Source organism: Callithrix jacchus, chromosome 5, assembly GCF_049354715.1.
Source record: "Callithrix jacchus isolate 240 chromosome 5, calJac240_pri, whole genome shotgun sequence".
NCBI lineage: Eukaryota > Metazoa > Chordata > Mammalia > Primates > Cebidae > Callithrix > Callithrix jacchus.
In genome coordinates, this window is record NC_133506.1 from 44439532 (window position 1) to 44449389 (window position 9858).

Genomic DNA, 9858 nt, shown 5'->3' on the forward strand with positions numbered 1-9858 from the left:
CAGTGATCGAGCAGGAGGTCCTGGTCCAGGGAATCAATTTCTCCATCCTCTGTCTTTTTCTCCACCACTGGGCCATGTGCTGTTTGGCCACTGGAATGACAAGTCTGTGTAGCTGAAGCCTGGGCTCACTCCACTGCTGTCCGAGAACGAGGCTGTGCATTCAGCCCCAGCATTTCAGCTGCCTTATCATTTGTGATAAAACAGAAGAAGTTCCATGTAGGGCCACATGCCCTCACTGTATGCACTGTCTGGGCAAAATCGGGCAGATAATAGGCATTTTTCATGAAGAAAGGAGAACTCAAGTTAGGTCTAAGATGCCCTCTGTCCTGCAGTTTTCCTTTCCTACTCAGTATAATCTTTCACGGGGAGAGGAGCAGATTTAAATGTAAGGTGGAGTCATACCTTTGAGTGCCGATTTTCTTTTCTTAGGATTTAATGTATCTATGTGTTGAGACATTCCAGAAATTATGAAACCCTTGGTTAGGTCGGTGCACTGGACCAAGTGTGCTTGGTGAGACATTAGTCCCAGGAGTCGTAAAAAAGTGCCATTCCTTTGGGGATGTACTGCCCCGAATCACGTGCGAGCCCTAGAAACACAGCATTTCTCAAACATGCATCATTTCAGGCAGAAGAGAAAGAAGTCACAGTCACCTCCACCCTCTGGACGGCGAAGAGCTTAGCTCGTGTCGACATTTGCATCCAACAGTACCACATGGAAAGCATTACACAACAACAACAGGCAGAAGTGTCCTCATAAACACATTTTGCCTAAATATTCTATATTAACCAGAGCCATCCACTCACAGGGTATTAGGATGACCTTTAGTTCCGGGTGCTTGGCTATAAATGATGGAGATACACCGAGTACTAATGAACATGCTACTAATAATAGCTAGTATTTGTTTCTGACTCTGGGCCCAGAACTACTGTATGCACTGGAGACACATGAACTCATGTAATCTTCACAACAGTCAGCTTAGGTAAGTATCATTAATAATCACAATCTACAGATAAGGATGCACGCACAGAGAGGCTGAACAGCCTGCCTCAGGCTACACAGCTAGCAAGAGGAGGAGCTAGGAACCAAACTCACAAGCGTGACACCGAAGCCTGGGCTCCTGACTGTAGCTGATGCTTTCGAATCCAAGCCTCAAACGCAGTAACGTTATGTGGCTTAGGTGCAATCTTGAGAATTTATTCAAATGTTACCTGATTTGTAAGAAAATCAGAGACAGACTTGTCAAGACAAACTCACTTTACTAATCACTGACGAGGCAGTTGAGATATCTGGAAGAATTTCTTGTCTCTTGTTTATGAGACAAAAATGATGATGGGATTTGATAAGGCCACACTTTTACTAACCTAGAAACAGTATCCAAATTTAATACATTATATTGTACCTAATGAAAAGGCCAATGTGTGCACCTAAATCTTATGCTGTAAGTGGGTGCACTGGCCTGGCGAAAAGGGCTTGGGGTTCCAGAAAAGCCCAGAAAACCGGATGCACACTGCGTGCTTCAGGTCGATCTGCATGAACAACATGAGCCTCCTGTGTCCTCCCCTAATTAGGTAAGCTGGTCACGTGCTTCCTCCTTTCTTGGTCTGAATTCCCACAACTGTAAGAGGGAAGGACGGTAGGCTAAGTTCAATACCCGCACGGAAAAGTCAGAGGGGACTGGCCTTAAAAAGAAGCCATGGGCCTGTCCCCAAGTCAGTTTGCCAGTTTGCAATGTCTGAGGTGGCTGGGGCCGAATGTCAAATGAATAATGAAAAATCAACTGGGCGTTCCCAATTAAGCAAAGAGCTATGGAGGGGAAGGCCAAGGGCCTACAGGAGCACAGAGCAGGGGTTTAAACTGGTTTGGAGGGCCAGTGAGGTTTCAGCTGATATCTGAAAAGTGTAGCATAGTCAGCTGAGCAAGTGTTGAGAGGCAGACATGTGGGTGGCCCCGGGAATGGGAGAAATGCTCAGGGGTGGATTCTGCCTTTTCTCAACAGCAGCACAGACTTGAGTAATTTAAAGACTCATGTTCAAAACCCCTTAAGAATGTGGCTCCAGCACTGAGCTGAGGGCAGGAAAGCTGAGATGCATGGGTGATGTGGTGCATAAACTATGTGGTGCAAAGGCAATGTGATGTACAGGTGGTGTGATGCCCGGGTGTTGCGATGCATGGGTGGTATGATCTGAGAGCAGTGTGGTGCATGGACAGTGTGACGCATAGGTGCTGCGATGCATGGGTGGTGTGATCTGTGAGCAGTGTGGTGCATGGACAGTGTGATGTATAGGTGGTGTGATGCACGGGTGCTGTGATGCACGGGTGTTGGATTTGCAAGCAGTGTGGTGCACAGACAGTGTGGTGCACAGGTGGTATGATGCACAGGTGGTGTGATGCACGGGTGGTGTGGTGTGTGGGTATGGCACAAGGTGGCATGGCACAGAAATGATGCGATGCACAGATGCTAGGGTGCAAGAGTGCTGTGATGGATGGGTGGCACTGGAGGAGCAGCGGCTCTGCTCATCATCCAGTTCTCTTTTAGATTAAATTCTCCGTTGGTCACATTAATTTGGTGCCTCACCCATGCCATCACTACCTCCAAGTGGCTCTAATTCTTATTTAGGCTTGAAATTCTTAAGAGTGGGTTGCTACACTGAAGAGTTGAATCATCCTTTAATATTAAGTACAAAGGAATTCCACAGGCAATACAAACTCGAACATTGCTGCAACTCCAGGCAGATATCCTAACAGGCAGATTATAAAGGGCAGATGCTGTCAAAGCAGAGAAATAACTTGGGAGTATATAAAGTCAAATGATCACTTTGAGGAGGAAACTTTTAAAACTAAATTATTCATTCTTCTCTACTCTGGAATTGCTTAAAAGATATTCTGTCAATGGCTTTACTACATTGTCAGCATGACCTACAATTAAAACCTGGATTATTTTACATTGTGATGCACTGGGCACAAGCGTACACAAACACAGACACACAGACACACACACACACACACATACCTACACACACATGCAGACAAACCCATACACACACACTCACACACACATATACAAATACTGACACAAATGTGCAAACACACATACAGATACACATACACAGACACACGCACAGAGACACGCAGACACACATATACACACACACATGCACACACACACATATGCAGACACGCACATGCATGCACACATCACACACACACAGCCCTAAACAATTCTGCCCTTGTATCCTGGGATACACTAATATTTTCTGCATGGTCCCATCTCATTGTTTAAAAATGCTGATCTCCATCCACTAAGCCGACTTCATGACCAACCAATGGGCTACAGCCTACAGTGTGAAAAGCACAGAGATTCTGAAACCACACTACTAATGATAACAGTTCCCCGTGCTTTCACTTTTCTCTGTTGTCGTAAGCAATGGCGGAAAGTCCTTGTGTGATTGTGCAGGTGGACTCCTACACTGCAGGCCCATATAGGAATGAGTATAAGGCTCTGGACACTGTGAAACGTTCTCAGTACCTCTAACAAGGGCACACGAGCACAGGAGCACAGCTGTGCCTGTTGTTGGGTGAGTGATTTTTCTGACAGAGTAAAACCTTATTTAGTTGGGTTCACTAATTTGAAGTTCATATTCATTGGGTCAAAGGTTATGGGCAAATAAGATAGTAGGAAGAATATTAAAACCAAAAGACCCTAAATTTACAAATAATTGATGCTTATTACAAGTAATCCCCCTATGTGCCTTCAGTCACGTCACCTCTACGAGAATTCACGTGGTACCTCTGGAGTAGACAAGTGTGCGCTACGGCTTAATCATGAAAGTAACACCACCGCATATTTTTAAAGATGCACATCTACCATTCACTATAATTAACACGAATAGCTGAAGTTCTACTGCATGAGGTAGGCATTATAAATGTTTTTAGGTTTGCTATTCAGGATATGTACATGCATTCCTATAAAAACCCAGGTGAATTACTGGGGAAAGAAGATGAATAGGTCAGGTGTGGTGGCTCACACCTGTAATCCCAGCACTTTGGGAGGCCAAGGCAGGCAGATTGCCTGAGGTCAGGAGTTCAAAACTAGCCTGGCCAACATGGTGAAATCCCGTTTCTACTAAAAATACAAAAAATTAGCTGAGCGTGGTGGTGGGTGCCTGTAATCCCAACTACTCGGGAGGCTGAGGCAGGAGAATCTCTTGAACCCAGGAGGTGGAGGTTGCAGTGAGCCCAGTTTGTGCCCTTGTACTCCAGCCTGGGCAACAACAGCGAAACTCCATCTCGAAAACAAGGAAAGATGAATGAAAATCTGTGTGATTCTGCAGCCGTGGAGCTCATTGAGCTCACCATGCGGTGTGGTGTGCCAGACCTAGACGCAGGACACTCCCAGAAGAACCAGGTAGGTAAGGGAGACCACTACATCATCCCCGCACTGGGGAGAGCTTGGAAAGGATTTTCAAGTCCAACCTCATTGCTTAGGTGTGTTCAAAACATCCCAATGCACTGCCCAAGAGGTGCCTTGTCGTCAGGTGGGTTTGGCAAATGTCTGGTTAAATGGGCTGTGTGGCTTTCTCTGAGGCAGGGCCTCCGCACCAGGTCACAAGCTAAGGCGCATAATGAAATTCCAGGAGAGAATCCTGGAGGCTGCTTACCTCTGACCACATGATGGGAAGCCACGAGCAGGCTTGGACTAGGCTGCACAGTGGTGCTCCCACCCTCCGCAAGGGAAGGGCACTGAAAATGTGGGGAATGGATCCGAGGCTGACATTTACCCACCTGTAACACGTCCTGGGGATACTCTCAAAGGGAAGAGTGGTGGGCAATGCTGCCCCAAATTTCTCAATGTTTCTTTTGTATTCTTTAGGGCAATGGGTCCCAGTGGGGTCCCAGGACCCGGGGCATCAGCATGGATTTACCCGGGACAGGTCAGAATGCACATTTCTATATACATGAGCTTTCCTCAAACATAGGAGCCCAGCGATCTTTGTGTTACCGGCCCAAGGTGCTGCTGGTGCCGCTCGAGGCTGACGGCCAGGCTCTGTCATGAGTGGGCAGTGCCCACACGAAGGGCTACCTGGGAAGTTCTGTCACCTCCACCTTCAGAACAAATCAGGAAAAAATCACTTCCTCAGGAAACAACCCCTCCCCTTCCCTCAGCTCCGAAACAATCCAGCCTCAAAGCCTCAGGGAGAGGTATGCTGGGGCCCTTCTGAGGGCCTGCTCTTGGCCACCAGGCCACACAGAAGCCTTCACAGCCTCGATCACACTAAAACCCCTGGAAAGTCCTGTAAATGGGTATCACAGGCCCACCTCTGAGATGAGAAGCTGAGGCTCAGGGAGTGGCAGTGATCTGACCCAAGCCACAGAAGGGCCCTGGCAGAGGAAGGTTTACTCCTGTCCTCCCTGCGCTCCCCCACCACACTGAGAGGCCTCCTGGGAAATGTGTCCACAGCTCCAACACGGATAAAACCGTGAGGGGCCACATAAGCCTTTCATGGGGCTTACGGGCCACAGAGGGCGCTGAAGGAGGTCAGAAGGCCTCTGGCATCGGGTCTGGAAGTATGGTGGGATGACGGGTGTGCTCTGGAGGGTGCAGAGGAAGGGATGGGGACCCACACTGATGGAGGGGCTGGTGGGAAGCACAGCGTCAGGGAGGGTGGCCGGAGAAGGTGAGCGGAGCAGACTTTGGGATCAGCAGGGCCAAGAGTAGCGCATGGCTCCCAGCTGGCAGCTGAAGTCTGCCCACCCAGGGTGGCCTGAGGCTTTTACCTTCATCAGAATTTCACTGGAACTCTGCCCTGATGCCAAGTGATCCAGGTCTGCATTCATCCTCTATGAAGCCCAGCCTCGGAGAGGGTGGGACCGGAGACAGAGGTGGTCTCACTGGGGCCTAACTGCCCTGGTTTGAGGAAGCAGCAGTATTTACAGGATCCTCCTAAGAACTGCCCCCCACACTGGTCCTCTGAGGACACACGTGCACCTGTCTCCTCCAGCGTTTACGCTCTGTGAGAGCCATGACTTCTAGGCCCTCTTACTCTTTTGCCATTAAAAATCCTCTGAACTCTGACAGCACTTCCTCTATTTCCTGGAGTTGGTGCTTCTCACCGCCCTGCCCTCCAACCATCTGTCCCCATCTTCCTGATTAGACCTCGGCCACCTCACTCTGGGCAGGACATCTGTTTACTCTTTCTCAAGAGTAAACAGATTCGCTGGTTCGCTGGCTTTGTTAATCCCAAGTTTGGGACTCAAGACCAAGTTAGGTTTTCATTGAAAAATGACATGTGTTTCTCGCATTTGCAAGCACTGCATGGGCACAAAGTAATATACTCCATAGTTCTTTCTCAAACACAGGACCAGGCAGGGCAGGAAGGACTTGAGGCCGGCAACCACTATGTGCCAAGCGAGAGGCTGTTCTGGCTGAACTGCACCCCTGCCCTTCCCAGTAACACACATCCATCTATCCAGTCATCCATCCATCCAGTCATCCACCTATCTAACTATTGGTCCATCCATCCATTCATCTCATTCATCCATCCATCTATCCATCTCATCCATCCATCCATCGCATGCATCCATTCACCCCATCCATCCATCCCCACCCATCCATCGTATTAATCCATCCATCTATCCCATCCATTCATCTGTCAACTGTCCATCTATCCATCCATCCCATCCACTCACCCATTACCCATGCATCCATTCATCCATCTGCCTCATCCATCCATTTCTCTCAACCATCCATTGATTGCATCCATCCATGGTGAGGTTTCTTTTTTTCTTTTTTTATAGAGGCGGGGTTCACCATGTTGGCCAGGATGGTTTCGATCTCTTGACCTCGTGATCCGTTCGCCTCAGCCTCCCAAAGTGCTGGGATTACAGGCGTGAGCCACCGCGCCCGGCCCTATCCTTTCTGGAAAGTCCTACTGGGCGAAAAGGAAGCCCTTCTCTGGCTGCCTGCCCTCCGGGAGAAGCCGCGCTCCCTCAGGCTACAGGGCTCCGGGCGCCTGTGGACGCCCATTTTCGGCGCGCACCCGGAAGTCCCGTGCTCTGGCCCCGCCTTAGTCACCCCCTCCATCGCCCCGGCCTGCCTTGCTCCACCGCCCCGCCTCTCCGCTCCGTCGCGCCTGCGTACTGGGAAGTCGGCGCCCGGCCCCAGAGCGGCTGTTGCAGTTGGCCTGGGGCAGTCGGCCGGGGCGGCTGTCGCAGTTCGTCTGGCGCAGTGCGCGGCTCCCCTGGCTGCTGGGGAGCCGGTGGCGTACGCGGCGAGGGAGCGGGGACGGGGCGGCGCCTTCTGGCTGGGGCTGGGGCCGGCGAGAGCGCGAACGAGCGACGGCGGCACGGGCCTGTGGACGGCGGCATCAGCTGCTAGCAGGTAAGGTCCGCGCGGGGCGAGCGTGGGTCGTGTAGGCCCGTGAGAGGGTGCGGGTTGCGGGCGGGCCAGGGGTGCAGCGGCCGGGCCAGGGGCGCTGGTGAGCGCGACCCGCGCGGGGCCCGGCAGAGCACTGTCCTTCGGGCGGCGCCCACACCGGGCCCCGTGCCGGCCGGGCCGCGGCGGGGACCCGGGCGGGGCGGGCCTGGGCCTCCGGGCGGGCACGCGCTCCTTGTTCGCCGGCCCGTACTCCTCCGTCACCCCATCTCCGCCGCCACGCGCCAACATGGCCGCCACCCTCCTGTCCCCACTTTCTGGCCGCCGCAGACCCCTTAACGCGCGCTTTGTTTGAAGCAGAGCTGGGAGGCCCGCGGGCGGGGCGGTGGGGCCGCGAAGTTGAACGCGGGGAGGGGGAGGGTTGCCTAATCCCGGGGCGGGGGGACGGGCGGGTTGGGTCACCCCAGGGACGCGGGCCTGCCCTCGGGCCACCTTCCTAGGCCCGGGGGATGGCCGTGGTCCTTGCAAGCTGTGGGTTGCCGGAACGCCCACCGGCCGGTCCTCGCGCCGGCGCAGCCCCCTTCCTGATGCGCGTGGTGAAACTTGCGTGCTCTGCAGAGAGCCAAGCGCTTTTCTTCTCCTGAGTGCCCTTGGATGTATTCGTCTAGGAATGTATGTGTTGAAATTTTTTATTGATTCATTTATTTTTCGAGACGGAGTTTCGCTCTTGTTACCCAGGCTGGAGTGCAATGGCGCGATCTCGGCTCACCGCAACCTCCGCCTCCTGGGTTCAGGCAATTCTCCTGCCTCAGCCTCCCGAGTAGCTGGGATTACAGGTGTGCGCCACCATGCCCAGCTAATTTTTTGTATTTTTAGTAGAGAGGGGGGTTTCACCATGTTGTCCAGGATGGTCTCGATCTCTTGACTTCGTGATCCACCCGCCTCGGCCTCCCAAAGTGCTGGGATTGCAGGCGTGAGCCACCGCGCCGGGCCGAATGTGTTGAAATTTGCAATGTGGGACTGGGCATCCCCTTCCTCCAGCATCTTACTGTAGCATTGATTGTGCGTTCTCGATTTTACAAAGGTTTCTTTTGAGTAATGACTTCAGTAATGTCAACCCATTCACATGTCAAAGTTTGTTTATGCAATTGTTTTTACATTTCTTTTTTTATTTGTAATTTTTGAATTAGATTTTGTGTTTTTGGAGACATTTTCCGTACGTGGTGGAAGGGTTTTTAATCTTAGTAAATAGGGATTATCACGTTCATCAGAAAGCAATACCAGGAACATTTAAATGTTTTAAAGGCTTTCACTCTCCAGTGACTTGTGCGAAACACGACGTTCATACTAAAACGGGAATACCTTTTTTTAATTGGAATTTTCTGGAAGGAATTCTGTGCAATCTGAAAAGATTGATGGAGGCTACAGTAATTGCTTTCTACATCGCTTTTGTTAAGCAGTGAAAACTAGGCGCACTTGGAGATTTCTACCTGGGCATACTGAGTTTTTGAACACCCTTGAAGTGAAATTTTGGAAAGAGCAGGTGAAATGAGGCTTCTTCCAAACCCCCTTCCCCCACCTCTGCTTGGTTAACTGGCAAACACCAAAATATTGTAATAGCTGGTAATTTACAGAACGTTGGTTATCAGATTTGATAATTATATATTCCGGTTGTACGATATGTGCATGTCAGAGTTACAGGTAGTAGGTTGTAGAGTCTTATGAAAAATACAATTCCTTTATAATCTTCTGAGTAGCGAAATGGTATCTGTTACAATGGTTATGAATTGTCAAGGCAATAGGGCCGGTATATGCCTTCAGTCATGTTTTTATGCCTGAAATCCAGGAAACAGTGTAAATGGATGTTTCCTGAAACAGCCATTGTAATGCCATATGTTTGTTGCTCATTGGTGTCCTTACAGTATATCTCAGATAATGGTGTGTCTCCCTTACTTGTGAACTGAAGGGTCATGGTATTGCTGAGGCTTGTGTGTGCCCCTCTGCATTTTGTGGGTAGTGTCTCACATTTGGCTATCATATTTATAAGATGAGAGTTACTAATTTGGTTTTAACTGGAAGAAATGTAGGTAGTTTTCCCTTCCCAGTGACTTACCTCATTGCACGTAGTTACAGCGTGAATGGCTGCACTCCTTAATTGCTCGCTTCTTTTTTCTGGTGTGTTAGATACACATTCTTTTGGTTTATCATTTAAAATAATATTTGCTGAGAAAGCATTTAAATGTTAACACTGTGTTTATATTTATTGGATGCCTAATTAAATGTGTTTTCTTTCCCTTTTACTGAATGAAAAGAAATTGGAAGAAGAGAATCAACTATTTTGTGCAAGTATTTTGTTCAGGTTAGAAGACAGAGTATTGTGAAACCAGTGTAGTCTCTGGAGTTAGACCTGGAGTCAGAATGTATATTTACCATACTAGAAAAAGGATGTTTGGAAGAATGGCCTTCCAAGTCAGAAGCATCTGGG